The sequence below is a fragment of the Mya arenaria genome, chromosome 3 (assembly GCF_026914265.1).
Source record: "Mya arenaria isolate MELC-2E11 chromosome 3, ASM2691426v1".
Classification (NCBI taxonomy): domain Eukaryota; kingdom Metazoa; phylum Mollusca; class Bivalvia; order Myida; family Myidae; genus Mya; species Mya arenaria.
Genome location: NC_069124.1, coordinates 60,012,380 through 60,035,606, shown reverse-complemented (window position 1 = coordinate 60,035,606; position 23,227 = coordinate 60,012,380). Strand labels below are relative to the sequence as shown.

At 34.5% G+C, this 23,227-nt stretch overlaps 1 protein-coding gene across 1 annotated transcript in view; it reads left to right on the top strand.

Annotated features, from left to right (window-relative positions):
• The window catches only part of LOC128229059 (organic cation transporter protein-like), a 79,810-nt gene that overhangs the window by 35,515 nt on the left and 21,068 nt on the right, over positions 1-23,227 (top strand). The window lies entirely within an intron of this gene.

Sequence of the window (23,227 nt, the reverse complement as noted above, 5' to 3'; positions counted from 1 at the left end):
CGCCTGTTGTTGTATTGGTCTATTGTGAGGTACAGCTGTTGGGAGCCTAATATGGTTTTACTCTGTTGTAGAGTGCTACAGTTGGGGCCTGTTGTTGTATTACTCTATCGTAAGGTACAGCTATTGGGAGCCTATTGTTGTATTACTTTTTGGTAAAGTGCAGCTGTAGGAGCCTTTGTTGTATAACTCTATTGAAAAGTACAACTGATTCAGTCTGTTGTGGTATTCCTGTGGTTAGAGTCCAACTGTTGAAGCCTTTTGTTGTATTCCTCTGTTTAAGAGTACAATTGTTAGAGCCTATTGTTGATTTACTCTATTTGGGAGTACAGCTGTTGGAGCCTATTGTTTTGTTCCTCTGTTGGAGCCTTTTGTTTTATTCCTATGTGATAGAGTCAGCGGTTGGTGCACATTTTCGTTTTACTCTGTTGTACAGAACACCGGGTGGAGCCTGTTGTTATATAACTCATTTGTTGAGTTCCGCCTTTGGAGCCTATGAATGTATTACGCTGTTGTGGGGTACAGCTGTTTGGGCTATTGTTAAATGACTCTTTTGTCGAGTACAGCTGTAGATGACTTTTGTGGTGTTTCTCTGTTGTAGAGTGCAGCTGTTGAAGCCTGTTGTTGTATTTCTGTTTTGTAGAATACAGTTGTTGGAGCATAGTGTTGTTTTACTCTATTGTAGAGTACAACTGTGGGAGCCTGTTGTTATCCTTCATGGCTATTTCTATTCAAAGACTGGAGTCGTGGGCCTGGTACATAGATTTGAGACTGGAGTTGTGGGCTCTTTCTCTCTTTTGTGTGCTTTTTCTATTCAGAGATTGGAGTCGTAAGACTGGTACATAGATAGGAGACTGGAGTTGTGGGCTCTTTCTCTCTTTTATGTGCTATCTCTTTTCAGAGGCTGGAGTTATAGGCCTGGTACGTGGATTAGAGACTGGAGTTGTGGGCTCTTTCTCTCTTTTATGTGCTATTTCTATTCAGAGACTGGAGTTGTAGGCCAGGTACATGGATTAGCGACTGGAGTTGTAGGCCTGGTACATGGTTTAGAGACTGGTGTTGTAGGCCTGGAACATGGATTAGAGACTGGAGTTGTCAGCCGGATGCATTGCTTAGAGACTGGAGTTGTGGGCCAGGTACATGGATAAGAGACTGGAGTTGTAGGTCTGGTCCATGGATTAGAAACCGGAGTTGTGTGCCTGGTACATGGATTAGAAACCGGAGTTGTGGGCCTGTTACATGGATAAGAGACTGGAGTTGTAAGCCTGATACATGGATTAGAGACTGGAGTTGTGGGCCTGGTACATGGATTAGAGACTGGAGTTGTGGGCTCTTTCTCTCTTTCATATGCTATTGCTATTCAGAGACTGGATTTGTAGGCCTGGTACATGGATTAGAGACTGGAGTTGTAGGCCTGATACATGGATTAGAGACTGGAGTTGTAGGCCTGGTACATGGATTAGAGACTGGAGTTGTGGGCTCTTTCTCTCTTTCATATGCTATTGCTATTCAGAGACTGGATTTGTAGGCCTGGTACATGGATTAGAAACTGGAGTTGTGGGCTTCTTCTCTATCGTCCATGATTGACCAGACTGTCACTCTCTTATAGCGATTGAGTTGAGGTTGGGGTTTCTAATGGCGTTTTATTTACCTCCAACTTTGTTTCGGCCATGTATATTGTTCGTTTGTAACGATATACGTCATTTAATGTGAATAAATGACATTTTTCAATTTCCATCCTGGTTTGTCAATTACTCGAAACAAATGAACTCAACTCATACTTTTAAGAGAGTACTCATAAAATTTAATTTATTGCTTTAGAAATAAATTTATTTATGATACTTTCACGGGACATAACGCATTACGTAGTAAATAACTAGTACCGAGTTTACAATTTTGATAGTATTATTTAACCATCTCATCTTGCGGATAACACAACGCAATAATTTCACAGATAACTTATGCCAACCTGAATTACGCAGTATTTTCATAAGCTTTTTTATCCCACCCTACCTCACCCAATCTATAGGCCAGTGCGTTTTACTTAATATACCTAATAAGGTTCTTTCCATTTTCACTTAAACACCATGCCTGTTTGTGTTGATATTCTTTTTCTATTATCTTTTTACTTTTTGCTATAATGTTATCTTACATTTGCTTTACTGTTATCTAACCATTTGTCTTACATAATGCATTCTGTATTATTTGATATGTTTTATTGGATGGCGTTTTATTTACCTCCAACTTTGTTTCGGCCATGTATATTGTTCGTTTGTAACGATATACGTCATTTAATGTGAATAAATGACATTTTTCAATTTCCATCCTGGTTTGTCAATTACTCGAAACAAATGAACTCAACTCATACTTTTAAGAGAGTACTCATAAAGCTAGTTTTCGTATAGTCGTGCAGCATTTTCCGAGTTTAGTAATTGAATGAATTTAAACATGCTTGGTCTTGCATAGTAAAATTTAGTTATGTATTTTTTCCTATTGTCATTATATTTCGGACAAATCAAAACAAAGTGATATTCATCTTCGATATCATTATGAACACATTTACGTTGATTTCTTTCAATATTAACATATCTGCCTCTTTCAGCATTTAACACTATTGAACTTAATGAGTTGATATCATTTTTCCACTGTCCAATAAATGAGTCGATTAATCTTCTTCTAAAAAAGGAATAAAATAATCAATATTAATCGACTCCGGATATAACCATACTTCATTGAATCCTGCATTTTGTAATACAGTGCGTACATTAGAACACCAATTGTTTGAATTTGCGTTATTTTCCGCATCGTATCGAAGGCTTTGCAATGTATTGTATAAAATTCAATTGTCTGTTTTAAATTGATACAGTTATAGAACATATTTTACAATTCGTACAGGTCTAGTAACATACAGAGGGTGCCGTTCTAGTTCAACATATATTGCTACTGGTGCTTATTTTTACACTATTTAATGCTGAATAAATGTTATGTAAAAAAGGAACACAGGACAATTGAAAGAAAGATCAATATCCAGAAGTTATTCACACGAGTTTCGGGCCGGGGATCATTTGTCACTAAAAGAATGTTTGGAATAGGTCTTGAGACATTACAATGATATTAAATAACACATACTTGTTTTGTAGCGTTCATTAAATGAATGCCTCATTGGTAATGTTTTATGATTAAATCAAATGTATAAGACCTACATTAACTGTCTATATTTATAAAAAATACCATATGCCCTAAGTATCTAAAATATAACATCAAATTCACTTTAGCAATTGCAAAAAAAAAATCATACTAATAACTTGCTTATAATTCCTCTCCAAACGTATACGCAAATGCATTTGTAGTATGTGGTTGTGTATTTGTTTATCAGATAAGACCATTAATCCCCGTGGGTGTTTACAGAGGCCACGCGTCCAGTACATTTTTCGATACAGGGTGATTATCTCTGTAGCGGATTCGGATCGTTGATTGGTCGGTCTTGTTAGTTCGACTCCGCCTACCGTCTTGTGATGGGTATTTTAAGTCAGCTTGGTTTAGGCGTTTATAATGGAAGGTTTGCAGTTTTTCAAGAGTGTTTTGATGTTTTCGTTAATAAAAAATGACTCTTATTGTTTTCTGACCGGAAACGTTTAGAAGTATAATTCAAATTTTTAATTAAAAACGCACTGCAATGCATATGATTAAAACGAACAACATTAAATCAGTCTTATTTTTCATTTTTACATGTTTATCTGTTGCTGTTTTATCACAAACGGTGTATCTCCAATCTATATGTATCAGGTGCCTTTATATACGGAAATATTGCTTCTGTTTTCTTATTTCATTTTATCTATTTCTGTAATATTCAAGGTTCATGTGTTAAATGATATATTTCGAACATTCTAACTTTCATAGCAACCATCCTGCACACTGATTTGTGTGCAACGTGGTTGATGTTTTTCATTTTCTTTCCATTTTTGAGAAATTTCTAAAAAATCAGTTGTTGATACAAAAATCATTCAAAACGATGTCTAATGTAAATATATAAGTTTTGATTGCTTGTGTTGTGTGGCGGGGGGTGTGCGCGCGTTTGTGCGTTCGTGCGTGAGTGTGTGTGTATGTGTGCGAGCGCGCGTGCGTGCTTGTTCTTGTGTGCGTGCGTACGTGCATGCGTGCGTGTTTTTTTTATATTTTTGTTTTATATTTGTGTAATGTGACGATGACCCGTTATGCTTAAGTCACAAAAATCTGTTCTGTTCATAACTGTTCCAACAGCCAAAACATCTCGCTCTAAGACAGAAAATCACACAAACTTTCAAAACGATTGACTGTCTCGTTTTGTTTTTTTTTCAAAACTTTACATCGGCACCAAAGTACTATTGATGCAAATTGAATCTTATACAGTCTGTATTCATTAAATCGTTATTGTGCATGTAATTTAAAGGTACTTTTGTTATAATATGTTCGTCATAATCTTGTTCTTCTTTCGCCATGGCTGTTATTAAACTCTATTGTTTTAATATTTGTATATAATTTAAATTATATTGATTTGCATATTAAATTTACCTGATATTTGTTTTCAGAAAAAACATTCACATCAAAAAAATCATAAATTGAAGAAAAATAGATGTACGTGAAGTTAGCGGCTTAGCGGCGTGAAGTTAGCGGCCTAGCGGCGTGAAGTTAGCGGCCTGGCGGCCTAGCGGCGTGAAGTTGGCGGCCTAGCGGCCTGGCGGCATAATTATTTTTTCTATTTCCAAGCAATTGTTAATGCGTTTTTTTTTTAAAAACAATGATAAATCAGGTTTTTTATTCATATAGTTACATAGCGGTCTTAAATTTTTATCTATGCAGAATATTTTTCTTTACCTTTTATTCTAAAACAATTTTAAATTTACTGTTTTATGCAAAAATTATCACTCTGAAGCGTTTTTAACTTTTTTTCAAAAAAGTCGATCGAGCACTTCAGCGGCCTAGCGGCCTAGCGGCCTAGCGGCGTTAAGTTAGCGGCCTGGCGGCCTGGCGGCCTAGCGGCCTAGCGGCCTAAATTGGTATCTTATTTCAAACCATGAATACATGCATTTTCTTCTAAAACAATGACATATTAACTGTTTGAGTGCACAAATTAACACTTTGAAGTTATTAGCGATAATCAACATACTTATTTTCAAAAAAGTCGATTGAGCAGTCAGCTATTTCAAAGCATTTAAAATGGCTGATCTTCTAAAACAATGATGTATTTACTGTTTTTATGCACAAATTATCACTCTAAAGCGTTGTTTAATTTTTTTTCAAAAAAAGTTGATCGAGCACTTCAGCGGCCTGGCGGCCTAGCGGCCTAGCGGTGTGAAGTTAGCGGCCCGGGCCTAGCGGCCTAGCGGCCTAGCGGCCTAACATGGATTCCTATTTCAAACCATGTATACATGCATTTTCTTCTAAAACAATGACATATTAACTGTTTTTATGCACAAATTAACACTTTGAAGCTATTAGCGATTATCAATAGTTTTTTTCAAAAGCGTCGATAAAGCAGTCAGCTATTTAAAAGCATTAAACATGCATGTTCTTACATATGTATGCACAAATTATCACTCTGAACCGTATTTCAACTTTTTTAAAAAAGTCGATCAAGCACTTCAGCGGCCTAGCGGCCTAGCGGCCTAAAATGCTATCCTATTTCAAAGCATGTATACATGCATTTTCTTCTAAAAAATGATATGTTAACTGTTTTATGCACAGACTATCACTCTTGATAATTTGTGCATATAAACAGTAAATATATCATTGATTAAGAAGATCAGGCATGTTTAATGCTTTGAAATAGCTGACTGCTTAATCGACTTTTTAGGAAAAAAATATGTTGATTATCGCTAATAGCTTCAAAGTGTTAATTTGTGCACTCAAACAGTTAATATGTCATTGTTTTAGAAGAAAATGCATGTATACATGGTTTGAAATAGGAAACCATTTTAGGCCGCTAGGCCGCCAGGCCGCTAACTTCATGCCGCTAGGCCGCTGAAGTGCTATATCGACTTTTTTGAAAAAAAGTTGAAAAACGCTTCAGAGTGATAATTTGTGCGCATAAACAGTAAATATATCATTGATTAAGAAGATCCGGCATGTTTAATGCTTTGAAATAGCTGACTGCTCAATCGACTTTTTTGGAAAAAAAAATATGTTGATTATCGCTAATTGCTTCAAAGTGTTAATTTGTGCATTCAAATAGTTAATATGTCATTGTTTTAGAAGAAAATGCATGTATACATGCTTTGAAATAGGAAACCATTTTAGGCCGCTAGGCCACTAGGCCGTCAGGCCGCTAACTTCACGCCGCTAGGCCGCTAATCCGCTGAAGTGCTCGATCGACTATTTTGGAAAAAAATGAAAAACGCTTCAGAGTGATAATTTGTGCATAAAAACAGTAAATACATCATTGTTTTAGATGAACAGGCATGTTTAATGCTTTGAATTAGCTGACTGCTTTATCGACGTTTTCGGAAAAAACTATTGATAATCGCTTCAATGTGTTAATTCGTGCATAAAAACAGTTCAAATATCATTGTTTTAGAAGAAAATGCATGTATACATGCTTTGAAATAGGATTCAATTTAGGCCGCTAGGCTACTAGGCCGCTAATTCCACGCCGCTATGCCGCTAGGTCGCTGAAGTGCTCGATCGACTTTTTGGAAAAAAAAGTTGAAAAACGCTTCAGAATAATAATTTGTGCATAAAACCGTTAATTTAAAATTGTTTTAGAATAAAGGTAAAGAAAAATATTCTGAATATATAACAATTTAAGGCCGCTATTTAACTATATGAATAAAAAACCTTGATTTATCATTGTTTTAAAAAAAACGCATTAACAATTGCTTGGAAATAGAAAAAAATAATTAGGCCGCCAGGCCGCTAGGCCGCCAACTTCACGCCGCTAGGCCGCTAACTACACGCTGCTACGCCGCTAACTTCACGCCGCTAGGCCGCTAGGCCGCTAACTTCACGCCGCTAGGCCACTAGGCCGCTAGGCCGCTAACTTCACGTACATGAAAAACAGAGACAAACTGAAATTACTGTTAGCTGTCACACTAGGCATTATATAAGGTTGTAAGAATTCATCATTAAATATGTGATACGTGCATTTGGTTTAAACAGTATTTATTTCAAAATAACATTATAATGATCTACACATTTGTAGCATATACAATATAAAATGTTTGTCGGAGATAGTGATACATGGAAGCATTTGATCTGATCATTTTAAAGTATGTTTTCGAGTAATGATGATGAATGGTTCGAGCTTAACAAATACCAGGTTTAGTGTTTGGAAACAAAACTAGAAGTTGAATTTCTGAAAGTGAAAAGTATTAAAGGTCACTGTAAATCTTTTAAAATATCAGTGTTTGCAGGATCAATACGTTTTGATAATTGACAATGCAGTTTTCTGACATCCATCGATTATGAATGAACAGTTCCAAGGTTCACAGACTTTTCATTAGCACAATACTTGACTTACTCGTACTGCTGTTCTTGTTTATTTAATGTGTCGATTGAAATGTAATTTATTTTAGACTGATTTCAGATATTCAAGATATGTGCACAACAACCTTATCTCAGTATTAAAATACGTAATAAGAAATACAACTATTTCTTACTTAATCCATCTTCTTTTAAATTTATTGTTAGTGTTGTTTTAAAACAACTTCATTTTAATGTGATTTAAATTTCTCGTTTAACCAAAAAATATATTGGTTTAGTCTTCGATATTTCTATAATTACTCATTTTTGAAAACTAAGTTTATAATCATGATACTTGTAAGATCATCAGCAGTATCATTAAAAACCATGTTATTTTCTTTAAATGTCCACCACAGACCACCGCTGAGAAAATGTTTTGGAAAATTGGAGATCAGGTGTAAATGCGAAGAACTGGATATGTTAGAATTGAATGGGTATAGTGTTCATACAAAAATGCTAAAATTTTGATTTAAGCAATTAAAATACGCGCATAAAATATTTTTACGATTCTAAGGACGCTCGCGAGTATGTTACTATGCGTTCTGGATAAGCATTTTTTTTTTAAAAAACTCTTAATTTCGGGATAATATCGGAATCAGAACTTAAGAATTATATATCTTCTATACAGAAAAAGCCCCGAAAAGCGAAAAGGGTTTGAATAGTGTTGAATACATGTATAAGAACAAATTTGACATAAATATCTCATTGATGAAAACGTGCACGATGATTAACAAATCGCCCACTATATTAGTTTAATAGAATGAGACTTTTTAATGTTGGTTTGAATTCTGGTTTTTATTTATATATTGATGGATTATCTTTTTAAAGTGTAAAAGTTGTTGTTCTAGTTAATTTGTAGATAACAATAACGTGTACATATTTACATCTTAATTACTAGTATTACGTTGGTCACATGCAAGATATACACAGTTTGCAAGTTAATTTAGCGTACATACTTGATAACAATTCATTAAATATTTAAATTCATGTAAAATTGTAATGTTGGCCAAGAACAATAATATCTTGGTAAACAAGATCTCAGATATCTATTATATGGACACACTAGTAGAACATGATATTCTGTTTCGACAGTACATATATATTTTACGTTGTACACAGTCTTTCTGCTCTATCGATGCCTCTCTTACTACCTTAATCAAGTTTATGTTAAGAACACAACTGAATCGTGAAAATGCTATTCTATGTTTGATTATATGAATATAGTTAAGATTGGGGTTACAACACTTATTTTCATAAGTACATACGTTTCTAGCTTTTTACTATTATTAACATCTTGAAACCAACAAAGTACGCATTGATCATAAACACGTTGGATTAACATCTCCAATTCAACTTTCGTAACATTTGCATTATGTTACATGTATGTATGTCCAAACTCATCTAATGTGCGTTTTAATGGTAATGTCAGTACAGGTATAAATCTGATTGTGTTTTGATCAGGTGTCTTCAGATAAAAAAATTGCGCTGAAGGTTTCTCCAAATGGAAGAATTAATACAACTGTCAAATGGTGGGCAATCTTGAGAGGACTCGGTTCAAACCAAGCTATTCGCACGTATTCCTACTAATTTAGCATCAAGTTTAGTTGTTTATGTTTTCTATGGATGGGTTTATATAATTTTATTGAGTAAATAAATTTCAAAAAGAATCAAATTTGTCGTATTGTGAACTGTACGATATGCCCACGGTAATAATTACTCTTGAGGAGATAACGTAGCAAACAACAAACAAGGTTAACGAGTCTTTCTTAAACGTATAAATATACACATACAATACGCAAAACCGCTTAGCTCAATATTCGCGAGGCTCGAAGTATTATGGCCAGTCCCTGATATATCGAGCCAACGCGTTTCGATTGTATAGATAATTGAAAACGTCTTAATTGGTACGCGTCAAAGATATTTAACTTGAAGTACCATGTAATTCATATTTGTTTGTTACAATAAACGATGCCTTATTTAAGACATTCTTAAGCAAAGAATTAAGAAGGTGTGATGTCTAGGAAATTAAAAAAGCAAAAATCATTTCCGTCCGAATAAAAACGCGTGTAGCCACTTAATCAGAACGTTGGTTAAAAAAAATCAAACTCAAATATACTTATCAAATAACAACTGGGATAATAAAACATGTTACATAAAAAAACGTTAGCAGTAATATATTATTATTATTATTAAACGCGCATTGACTATAAGCGAGAAGAAGAAATGACCTTCTGGTGAAAATTTTCAATGTGTCCCAAAGGTCGCAACGATGTTACCCAAAGGTTGTATTTGTCAAAATACTTTTGAAATTATTAAAAGCATTTTTTGAGTATATCCTTAATGTTGTTCTACATCTGATAATGAAAATGTCATGCCAACGGTGCTCGACTGTATATATAATTAAAAACGTCTTATTTGGTACACGGCTAAAAAAATATTAATTCGAAGTTCATGTAAACCACACTATAAATTTGGACATCGGAAATGTTCCCATTGAGTATTTATTTGGTACTAAAAATACAAGAAAAGATCGTTATAGTGGATGTATCTCCATTTCTTTTAAGGATAGGGTTTAAGATAATATTACGATCACTGAAAGGCATACAAATGGTAAAACTAAACAGGAAATCAAAATATATGGCACTGATTAAATACTTGCATTAAATTGCGATTTAAACGGTCGCATGGCGAATTGTGCAAAAACACAATGAGGGTGTATAATTGCTAACATGGCAATAAAACAACAAAACAGTTTGGAAAAAATTGAAAACTCAGTACAAGAAAAGTATACCCAGCTCAGAAGGCTTTTCTATAGATGAGTTGTATAAGCATTTTAAAAACCTTTTGGTGCTGCGAATAATGAAAAAGTATTCAATGTGCCTTTAAGGCATATCAGTCGCTAGATGAGATAATATCGGAATCAGAACTTAAGAATTATATATCATCTTTAGCGAAAAAGCCCCGGCAACAATATTTTAATGGCTTTTTTAAAGAATTCATTTGCAATGAGTTCCGCTAAATTTGCTCAAATTGTAAAACATAATGTTAAATAACGCAGAATACCCGGAGTCATTGAGAGAGGGTAATAATAACACCAATATATAACTGAACGCGTGGTGACACGAGTGAATATAAAAATTATAGAGGCATAGCGTTAAGCAATATATTAGATAAGGTGTAAAAATTGCGACCCAAACTTAAGTGCAATCGGAAGTGACAAAATGATGAATATGATAGGTTTTTGTGTCGGCAGATCGGCCACTGATGCCAATGAATAAAAAATATTCGTTTACGTCGAAACTCGGTGTCTCGGTATTGCAAGGTTCGATATCCTCGTTGGCTCGAACAAGATTTAAAGCTTTAGTTTGTTCAATATGTTCATATAAAATTCGATCGGTTAGTTGGTATTTTGAGGTTAAATATTTCTCAACGCTCAATGTCATTTTGCGGTCTCTAGTAAACATTTAACATTTTGATTTGTTTGTATTACTCGATGTCAATTTTCACACCTTGATTTATTTGCTTTGCTAAGCTGATCGATTATATTTGCTTGATTGGTATTATAATCATTATCAGATTCAAATGGTTTAATAGTTTGAGAAAACATGCTTTTACTTTAATTTCGGTCTTTAGCTGGCACGAATACAGACGTTCAAAGTATGTCAGAGTCAAGTTTTAGTTTTATTAGCATAAACATAAAAATGTCATTGCTATTATACATAATACAATTTAAAGACGGTGAACATGTAATTTATATACAAACACAAATGTCAGATTTATGATGTATCATTATGTATTTTATAATAAAATAGACAACGAGCAGTTCGAACACATGTTGAGTAATGTTCCAAACATAATAAGTAAAGATAAATGTTTAGACAACCACGGAAAAAAATACTAGTAAGGATAGTAAAATAAGCGACTTTACTTGCCATACTACTAAAGGAAATAAACCGGTAGATTATTTTATCATTAACTATCGATATTTCTCTCTTTTGAGCAACTTTAAAATACTTCCTTCCACACAATTCTATGACCATTCTGTAATAACAATATGTTTATAAGGTATTTGTTTACAAACAGGAGTTCAATTACTTGATCAATTGGATATCCGCAGTAAACACATTGCGTGGGAGAACGTTATACATTCTTAAATTTACTACAGTCGCACAGTAACGATTAACCGCGTTGTGTGACAATATTTATAATACAAACATATTCACTCATTTAATTTATTTACTGAAATATTGCAAATTGTGCTAAAACACAATGAATAAAGATAGAAATACGGTAAATGATTGTAATAATAATATAAATTATCATAACATAGAATGAGGGTGTAGAATTGCTAACATGGCAATATAACAACAAAACAGTTTGGGAAAAATTGAAAACTCAGTACAAGAACAGTATACCCAGCTCAGAAGGCTTATCTATAGATGAGTTGTATAAGCATTTTAAAAACTTTTGGTGCTGCGAATAATGAAAAAGTATTCAATGTGCCTTTTAAGGCATATGAGTCGCTAGATGGGATAACATCGGAATCAGAACTTAAGAATTATATATCTTCTATAGCGAAAAAGCCCCGGCAACAATATTTTAATGGCTTTTTTTTTAAGAATTCATTTGCAATGAGTTCCGCCAAATTTGCTCAAATTGTAAAACATAATGTTAAATAACGCAGAATACCCGGATTCATTGAGAGAGGGTAATAATAACACCAATATATAACTGAACACGTGGTGAAGCGGGTAAATATAAAAATTATAGAGGCATAGCGTTAAGCAATATATTAAATAAGGTGTAAAAATTGCGACCCAAACTTAAGTGCAATCGGAAGTGACAAAATGATAAATATGATAGGTTTTCATGTCGGCAGATCGGCCACTGATGCCAATGAATTAATATTCGATTACAGTCGAAACTCGGTGTCTCGGTATCGCAAGGTTCGATATCCTCGTTGGCTCGAACAAGATTTAAACTTTTGTTTTTTCAATATGTTCATATAAAATTCGATCGATTAGCTTGGTATTTTGAGGTTAAATATTTCTCAACGAGCGATGTAATATTGCGGTCTTTAGTATAGATTTAGCCTTTTGTTTTGTTTGTTTTACTCGATGTCAATTTTCACACCTTGATCTGTTTGCTTTGGTAAGCACTGTATATATACTTTTAAAATTTTAAATTCGCTTGATTGGTATTATAATCATTATCAGATTCAAATGGTTTAACAGTTTGAGCAAACATGCTTTCACTTTAATTGGCACGAATACAGACGTCAAAAGTATGTCAAAGTCAAGTTTCAGTTTTATTATCATAAACATAAAAATGGCATTGCTATTATTCATAATATAATTTAAAGACGGTGAACAAGTCATTTCTATACATACACAAATGTACCTATTAATAATGAAAAAAACTATGTTGTTAAATATTTAAAAAGCGAACTAGAATAATCTTATTTATCCATAACTTCCCCATTTACACAATAATAATTTATGTTTGTAAATAACATGCCTGACGAAATTATATGGCTTGAATATTGTTAAATATAAGAACAAATTTGACATAAATATCGATTTGAAAAGAACTTGCACGAGGATTTCGTGTTTGACATATCGCTAACTGTGTATGTTTAATAGAATGATACTTTTTAGTGCCTAAATGTTGGTTTTAATTCTGGTTTTGATTTATATATTAATGTATTATCTTTTTAAATGGTAACACTTTACCTTGTTGTTCTAGTTCATTTGTAGAAAACAATAACGTGTACATATATACAATTTAATTATAACGTTGGTCACATGCTAGATATATACATTTTGCTAGTTTATTTAGCGTACCTACTTAATAACTATTCATTAAATATCAAAATCCATGTAAAGTTGTAAAGTTGGCCAAGACCAATAATTTCTTGGTAAACATGAAGATCTCAGATATCTATAATATGGACACACCACTAGTAGAAAATGATAATCTGTTTCGACAGTACGCATTTTTTTATTTTGTGCACATTCTCTCTCCGCTATCGATGCCACTGAAACTACCTTAATCAATTTTATAAGTTTATGTTAAGAAAACATGAATCGTCAAAATGCTATTCTATGATTCATTATATTAATTGTTAAGATTGGGTTCACATACAACACTTTTCTTCATAAGAATTCCAACTTAATAAGTATTAAGTTTGCTTGTTTATTGCTTTTCTATGGATTGGTTTATATTTGCATTGCTTAAATAAAATGAAGAAAAAGTCAAATTATTTCATATTATCAAATGTGTCATGTCAAATAACAACTGGGATAATAAAACATGTTACATAAAAAACGTTAGCAGTAATATATTATTAATATTAAACGCGCATTGACTATTAGCGAGAAGAAGAAATGACCTTCTGGTGAAAATTTTCAATGTGTCCCAAAGGTCGCAACGATGTTACCCAAAATACTTTTGAAATTATTTACAAGCATTTTTTTTAGTATATCCTTAATGTTGCTCTACATCTGTTAATGAAAATGTCATGCCAACGGGGTTCGACTGTATAGATAATTAAAAACGTCTTATTTGGTACGCGGCTAAGAAAATAATTTGAAGTACCATGTAATTCATATTTGTTTGTTACAATAAACGATGCCTTATTTTTAACTACTAAGTAAAGAATTATTGAGGTGTGATGTTTAGGAGTTAAGTAAGCAAAAATCAATTTCCGTCCGAATAAAAAGGCGTGTAGCCACTTAATCAGAACGTTGGTTAAAAAACAACAACTTAAATATACTTATCAAATAACAACTGGGATAATAACACATGTACATAAAAAACGTATATTATTATTATTAAACCGCATTGACTATTAGCGAGAAGAAGAAATGACCTTCTGGTGAAAATTTTCAATGTCTCCCGAAGGTCGCAACGATGTTACCTTAAGGTTGTATTTGAAAAAATACTTTTGAAATTATTTACAAGCATTTTTTTGAGTATATCCTTAATGTTGCTCTACATCTGTAAATGAAAATGTCATGCCAACGGGGTTCGACTGTATAGATAATTAAAAACGTCTTATTTGGTACGCGGCTAAGAAAATAATTTGAAGTTCCATGTAATCCATTCAATTGGTATACAATTTCGAAGCCAAATGTAAAGAACACATAGCTTAGTTCACATGAGGTCACGTCCCTAGTATGTACCTAAAAGATCGACGTTCAGTTTGTAGAGGTTAATATGTGTTAAACTCACGTCTAGTATGGTCCTTGTTATGTGCTTTTAGAACAAGGTCGACAACTAGCAGGCGGTGGTTTTCAAAGGTTCAGCTCAGGCCCAAGCCGTTCATAACATGTGCCTACTCAGTGGACTATCAGCTGGCGGAGGTTACTATATTTTCAGCCTATTCCAAGGTTATTTATGTCTCTTATATGTGCCAACAATGCAGTTCAGGTATAGTGTTTACCTTATATGTGTATACTAGGGCGACAACCAGTAGGCGGCGCTCACCATATGTTCAGATTAGGCTTAGTATAAGCTAGGGTCCAAGGTCATGCCGGCAGTCACTATACAATCAGTACAGGACAAGTAAGTCTCTTTTATGCATATGCTAGGGCGTCAGGCATAACGAGGATGACACTGTGTGATCCAACTATATTGATTTTCAACAATCTGTTTAGTTCAAGCCTAGTATATCCCTACACTGTGTCTTCTAGCGCGGTAACAAGTAGGCGGAAATCATTCTTTGTTCAGTTCAGGACTCATATGTCTTTATTGTATGCCTACCTGGGCGACAACCAGTAGGCGGCGGTCATTAATTATGTGATCAAATCAGGCCTGGTATGTCTTTTTCGTGACAAACAGGTTGACAACAAGTAGGCTGATTCACTAGATGCGCACATGAGGGCGACAACTGGTACGTACAGGCCAATTTATGTTTACTCAGGCCCTGTATGTTCCAATGATAAAGATACTTGTGCATTAAGCAGCATGGCCTGCTAATGTTTGAGTCTGAATGATGACCTTATATATGCCCGCTAGGGCACTAGGACATGCAGAGGCCACTGCGCATTCACTTTAGGTCAAGTACGTCACACTTATGTGTCTGTTAGTGCGATAACCAGTAGTTTGATGCAATTTTATGCCCAGTTCACGTCTAGTAACTCCCTAAAATGAGTAAACTATGGCAACAATCAGAAGTATGGGGTCATTATATACTCTCTTCAGGCCCAGGGAATGTTTTTATAGGGCGCCAGGTCATGATGAAGGCCGCTGTTGATTAAGGTAAACACTCGTACATGTTTTGTTCAAGACTGAAATGTCCCTTTTATGTTCCCAAACTTTTGACAACTAGTTGGCTGAGGTCTTCTGGTCCTCTATTCAGGGATACAATGTCGCTATTATGTTCCTACTCAGGCGAGAAATAGTATGGTGCGGTTTAAGATATATGCCATCTGGGGTATCAACCAGTATATGGAGGTCATTTTGTGTTCAGCTGAGGCTGATTGTTTATATGATTTTTTATAATGTCTAAAATATATATAAACCAATCTGATCCTTTGGTAACATTGTTGCAACCTTTGAAAGACATGAAATGATGTTACCAGATGGTCAAATCTTCTGCTTTCCGAAAGTAAGTTTTGTGTTTAAAACGAATATAGATTTGCATACTAGATTTTACATTTAATGTTATCGCATTTCTTTCTTTTTTGTGTTTTATTGTTTTGTTATTGTAAATCCATGGTTTTAATGTTGTGTTAACGCATTTTTTTATAACAGGACATAAAGGTATATCTGATTTTTAACTTCCTAGACATGACATGAATATTTAACCTCTGCCTAAAAGCATTGTTTAGGTCTCAGAAAATCTGTGGTCAGTAACAGTAGTACGTGCCATGCTATACTAAACCAAAAAAGTTATGTTGAAATGTTTTATGCAGAAATATGTGTGCAGCTCGTATATCGTTTTTGGTGCTTACTAGTGCAACGAAATGTAGGCAAAAGTAACTATGTCCAGTTCGGTTCAGGGCGTGTATGTTGCTCTTTTGTGCTTGCAAGTGTGGCAGCCAATAGACAGAGATCGCTTTATGTTAAGTTCAGCTCCAATATGTCCCTGTTTTGTTCGTCCTATGGAAAAAAAAGTTGGCAAATGTCACTATGTGTTTAGTTCAAACCAATAATGTCCCTTAGATATTCCTTCTATGGAAGAGCGATAACAAGTAGCAGGAGGTCACTCTTGTTCCGCTTAGCCCTTTTGGGTGCTTATTAGTGCAAGAACTACAAGCAGGTCATAATGAACATTTCACGTCTATGATGTTTCTATAATTTGCCTTATAGTCTAGAAATAGTCCGTCCCTATTATTTGCGTTCTATTGAAAAAAACAGTAGGGGCGATCACTATCATGTCTATTCGATTACTATTTTGAGTCTACGAAGATGAAAACCGGTTGGCGAAAGTCTCAGCTTTTTGTTTTCTTTAATCGAAGTATTTTCCTATTTTGTGCCAGTTAGTGCAACAACCAGTAGGCGGAGGTCACTTATTTTAGTCAGGACTAGTATGTCGTTTTCTTTCGCCTACTATGGCGACAAGCAGTAGGCGCAGTTCACTATATGATTACAGTATGTCTAGTTTGTCCCTACCATGCAGCTGGTAGGATTACAACCAGTTGGCGGAGGTCACCATGTGTTCCGATATGGCCCAGTAAGTCCCTATTATGTTCCGACAAGGTAGATAATAGTAGGCGATGTCAATAGGCTGGTATCACTCTGTTTTTGGCTCATACTTAGTATGTCGCCATCATGAGCCTACCAGGGCCAAAACCAATAGCAAATGGATATCATTTGTTTAATAGGAAAAAAACACCAGTACGTTGAGGTCATAACTTGTTCACTTCATTAATGTTATATCCTTATATGTGTTATATGTGTTAACTTGGACGACAGCCAGTAGGTGCATGACAATGCCAATTTATGTTCATTTAAGGACTAACCATTCACTAGCATGTGTTTATCAGGGCGACAACCAGTAGCCGGAGGTCAATACAATTTAGTTCATGTACGGTAGGTTCTTTTTATGTGCTTACTATGATGACAACCAGTTGACAGATGTCAATATATGTTACCGTTTGACTCAATTATGTGCATAATAGTGCGACGAGGAATGGCGGACGTCACAATAAACCCATTTGGAAACAAATTTGTCTCTATCAGGTGTCTGCCCATCAACCAGTACCTGGATGTCAATGTATGTCCGGCCTTAGACCAGTTCGTTCATATTAATTCTTATTGCATTTAACGCTAGCATGTGCGTAACAGGGTGAAGCCAAGTAGGCGGAGGTCAATAAGCATTCAGTTCACGCATATCATGTTCATATTTTGTGCGTACTAGGATGACAATTTGTATGCGGATGGGACTATATGAACAGCTGAATTTGCTCTGTTTTGTTCCTTTTATGAACCCACTAGGGCATAAAGTCATAGTGGATGTCACATTATGTTCTATTCAGGACAAGTACGTCTCATGCGTCTACTAGGGCGTTGGCCACTGGGTGGTAGTACTCTTTTGTGAATACGCGGACCACAATTAGTAAGTGGAGGTCACTATTTTGTAAGTTCAGGCAACAGTAAAAGGAAACTAGAGTGTCGACCCCCATCAACTTTCAACATGGTATATGTGAAATTGTCGTGTGTAGAGCAGTAGAGCAACCGTGACCTTTCTAGAAAAAGATTGTAAATCGTCTACGGAATATTTAAACAAATCCGACCTTTGGGTTACATGGTTGCAACCTTTGGGAAACTTGCACTTGTTATCAGATGGTTAAATAGCATGTTGCCCAAAAGGTATTGTGTTTAATAAAACATAATTTGGCATATGGTTCATTACATTTTGTGTAATCCAATATATCTAAATTATAATATAATATATTTTATGTAGTTGCAATGTTCTGATGAGATTTGGATTGACACACTTATGGTATTAAAGGATGGAGAAGATAATCATTTTTACTGCCTAAAAATCAAATGAATATTAACCTCAGCCTAATAGGTTAGTAAAATTAGTATTTGCCATGCTAGAATATAATATATATCAAATAATTAATAATGATTAATAATTTTATCATAAGTTATGGTGCTACAAGAAACACATATTTATGTGGATAATTTGGAACGATTCCAAACGTATCACTCTTTTTTGAGACGTATTGTAATAATTATTAAGATTACCTTTATGCTCATATTGGCATACTTTACAAGTCGGTGGCAAGATATCACTGTTTTTGCAGAAGTTGGTGTCAACTTGCTGAGATCTTCAGAAATATAATGCTAGTTTCCAACTGACGCGTTTCTTTTGACCCAAATCGCATAGCAGTTAGATTTCTACACTTTTTCATAATCATTGACTGGCTCCCTCGATAGTTTTTAGTAACTTTATGACAATATATTTCCAATATTTTTATTTTCCACATGTACTATATATCCCCATTATCCTCATATTCTTGTATTTTTCCAAACATAGTTCTTAAAACTCGAATGATATAGATCGCCTACAACACTTAATGTATAGTGGATGTTTACTATGTCCGTTTTATGAGAATTCTTTGCTGCCAGTCATGGCGTATATCCATTTATGTTCAGTTCAGTTCTGATTTGTACTACCATGTCTCGGGTTTGTTTCTACAAGGGCAATAATCGGTAAGCCGATGTCAATATACTCATTTATACACCGTTAATCCTAAGTCGGGATATGGATTGACGGTATGTCGAACAAACAATTTATAGAAAAAAACAGCATGCGCGATTTATTAGTGACATAAAACATAAAGTCGTGAAAATGTGCAACACCTTAACACCGTTATGAATGTTAGTTGAGTGATAGTTCAGTATATCATTATGTCGAAACAGTGTTTAATTAATAACAAATAACTTTGATAATACTTGTTTTATTTGAAATTTATGTAAATCAAAATTTAAGCTCATGCATGCATTCATAATGTAAATCAAGTCCCTGTAAAAATATAACAAGGACATATAAATCCTGAAATGAACATAAAGCGATCTTTGCTTTCTTGTTACCGTCCCAGAATGCACTTAAACGCGACACTGATACTGCCTGTCGCATAAGTAGGCTAATGATAGCGACGGGAGAGGGCCGTAACTGATGTTGGCATAACTCGTGGCCCAATCCCTTTGCATGCTTGATTTTATAATGTCGGTCTAAATATTGTGTTAAAATTTGTATTGATATTGTCATTGTGAAATGTGTTCTCATGCAATAAAATATTATTAAATTAAAAAAATAAAATAATGATAGCGACATAATAGTTCTGAACTGAAAATAATAACCTCCGCTTACTGATTGTCACCATTAAAATAGGCATACATGTCCAAGCCAAACACATAGTGACTTTAGCCGACCGGTCGTCACCCTAGTAGTCACTTATTAGAATTTGTTGTTTTTAATCAACTATTACGTATTTGACGAGATACAGAGGAAACGCGGTACCAATACCAGACAATTGAAGACAATTTTCGCCGCGAAAACACGCTCAATATCAACTAAACTCGGCCAGTATCAACAAAACTAGGCCAATATGAGTTTCCTCCGTTTTGATTGGCTACAAAACTCGCCTAATATAGGATTTGAGAAATGGGTCATTTTCATTGGCTGTCGAAAACCGTCTATTATGAGAAATATGCTAGAAATAATTTTTAAAGCAGCCATTGTGTTTTCCGTTTTCTGACTGTTTTGAAAATTGTGTGCATCGCATTAACTTATTTTGAATACTTGAACCACTTTTTACGGTTTGATATTACAGTTGTATTTAAGCCGTTGGTAGATTTTACGAATATTTTGTGCAGACCGACAAAATGGACGACGAAGGTAAAACATTTAATATTTGGCTAACGATTTACGAAATTAAGATAAAAAGAAATGCTTTCTTATAATGTACAGAGCTTTTTTTCATAAGCATTTGCAATGTCACTTTAAAGATGAATGTCAAAATCAGCATAGTCGATTCTAGAAAAGCAGACACCATGAATGAGTAAGGGATAACTATGGCTTCAATGTGAATTGGTAAGTTATAAAAATGTTTTTAACAAAAATGGTAAAAGTCAATTAATAAAACATTTATTAATTAGGTGATTTCATAATGGTCCAGTTATTTGTCCGCGGTCAGATGTATTTGCCTTCGCCCTTTTGGGCTCGGGCAAATACATCTAACCTCGGACAAATAACTAGGCCACTATGATAGCACCTTATTGATAATATTATATCAAAAATTGGGATTTTCTATATACTATTCTATAACATTGTAACAAGGCATGCATACATTTGATTATTAATCAACTATAACTATTAGACAATTGCGGTAGCAATACCAGATAATTGAAGAAAATATATTCCAGAACAGGTTCCATATCGACCAAACTCTGCCAATATCAACATAACTCGGCTAATATGAGTTTCTCCGTTTTAATTGGCTATAAAACTCGCCTTATATAAGATTTAAGAAATGGGCCATTAACATTGGCTGTCAACACTCGCATGACATGACAATCAGTAGAAGGAGATCACTATATGTTCAGATAATGTACATAAGACATAATCTGTTCACTTCGTGTCTATTATGTCCCTAATATGTGTCTACTAGGGCAAACACAAGAAAGCAGAGGTCACTTGATGCTCCTTTCAAGACGCTATCGCTTTAATATTTATATCAGGGCGACAACTAGTAGGCGGAGATCAATATAGAGTCAGGTGATGTGCCAGTTTGTTCCTATTATGTGCTCTATTGGACCACAAACAGTACTTTGTTGTCACACGATGTAACATTATAAGAGGCTCGAGTGTCCACTTTAGAAAATCATAAATTGTATACACAGATATTGTTGATTATTGTTTAATGAACATTCTAACGAAATAGGAATATTTTGCATACATAAAAAATAAATATTTATCGCTCCCCAACTTTAAACATCACATAAATAGCCTAAGGTCATATCTCGTATGTTCCTAGTATGTGCTTATTGGGCGATGACACTTTGTGTACAGCTGAGTACCAGTTTGTCCCCATATTTTGACTACTTTGCCGCGTTGTCATGGCAAAGTACATTAAATGATCTGTTCGGGACATTATGTTTTCTCTTAGGTACATATTATGGCATCAACCAAAAACCGGAGTGACTTTATGCACAACTTAGAACTTGATTTGACCTGTTAGGTGCCAACTTGGACCACAAACTGTAGGATGAGGTCACATTCTTGTCACATAACATTATAAATAATATCGACTGTACGCTTTAGGCTGTCGTGTATTGTTATACACGGGTATTTTATCACTATATAGTAAACATTCTAACAAAACAAATGAATAAATTGCATGTTTGAAATTGAAGTAGTTGCCCTTTCCCCGCGTTGAACCTGACACTTGCGACATTTATTCCTCATAACATATGAAGAGCAACAGTGACCTTTCAAGAAAATGACTTTATATAGTGTCCGAAATGTTTAACACAATCCGACCTTTGGGTAACATCGCAACAACCTTTGGGGGACATGAAATTATTTTACCAGATGACAAAATTTTCTTTTGCCCGAAATTTACTGTGTTTGAAAAGAATACAGTTCTGCATACGGGTTTTTATATTTACTGTTATCGCATTTGTTATTATTAAAGGACATAGAAGTAAATTGCCTTTTTAATTGCCTACCCATGACATGAATATTTTACTTCTGCCTAAAAGTAAGTATTGTTTAATATCAGAAAATGTATTGTCAGTAACAGTAGAATTTACCATGCTATAATATGCCAATGAAGTTATGTTCATTTAACCTTTACCATCCGTTATAATGCTATTATATTTACATAATTAAGTGTATAACTAGAAGCGAATACAAATATCTTACTCGTCATTGAAGCGCAGTATTGATTTAAGATAACTAAAATTTATCGCTGAAATAAGCAAAACACACTAGTCGGTTGCATAATATCACGTTCATCACAGAATCCCATCTCCGAGGGGATTTATCACAGGATAGAAAATAGAAAAATCAGGACAATACGAACATAGTATAACCTTATAACAACATTTAGAGTTTGAGGTTACCGGGCTTCTGCATTCAATGTATATTAATACCGTGAGATTACAGCTGTAACATAATAATCCTGACAATATTGCTACTTTTTTGTCCAAGTATTAAAAAGTTATTTGATAATGATGATCGGTGAAAAGCGGATTTCATGAAACAATGTGTTTCTTGACGGTATAATCAGTTTATAAACATAGATTTTGTGACGTCACGACATCTTAGTGATATGCGATTTCTGTTCATTAATGCAGTTTGAACGATCGGAGGCGCGAATACATACATACATACAGCATAAATGAACAACAATTTAAATCATTCTTTAAACAACATTAAAACCGAAATAACATTAATATCTTTTGTTTCAAGAAACAATCTTAAATGTAAATGTGATTAAAGGCATCTCATGCCTGGTTAAAAGGGTATCTTCTGGAGTGACAACAAGAAGGAGGAGGACACTATGTGAGGCTTAGGTCCGATTTGACCCTTATATGTGCTTATTTTGACGACAACCAGTCGGCAAATGTCACCTGATGCTACTTACATGACTTATTTATCGCTTAAGTATGTATAACCGAGCGAACAAATGTAGGATGAGGTTAATATAGTTTCAGTTCATGTCTGGTATTTTCATTTTGTGTGCTTACTAAGTAGATGACACGTAAT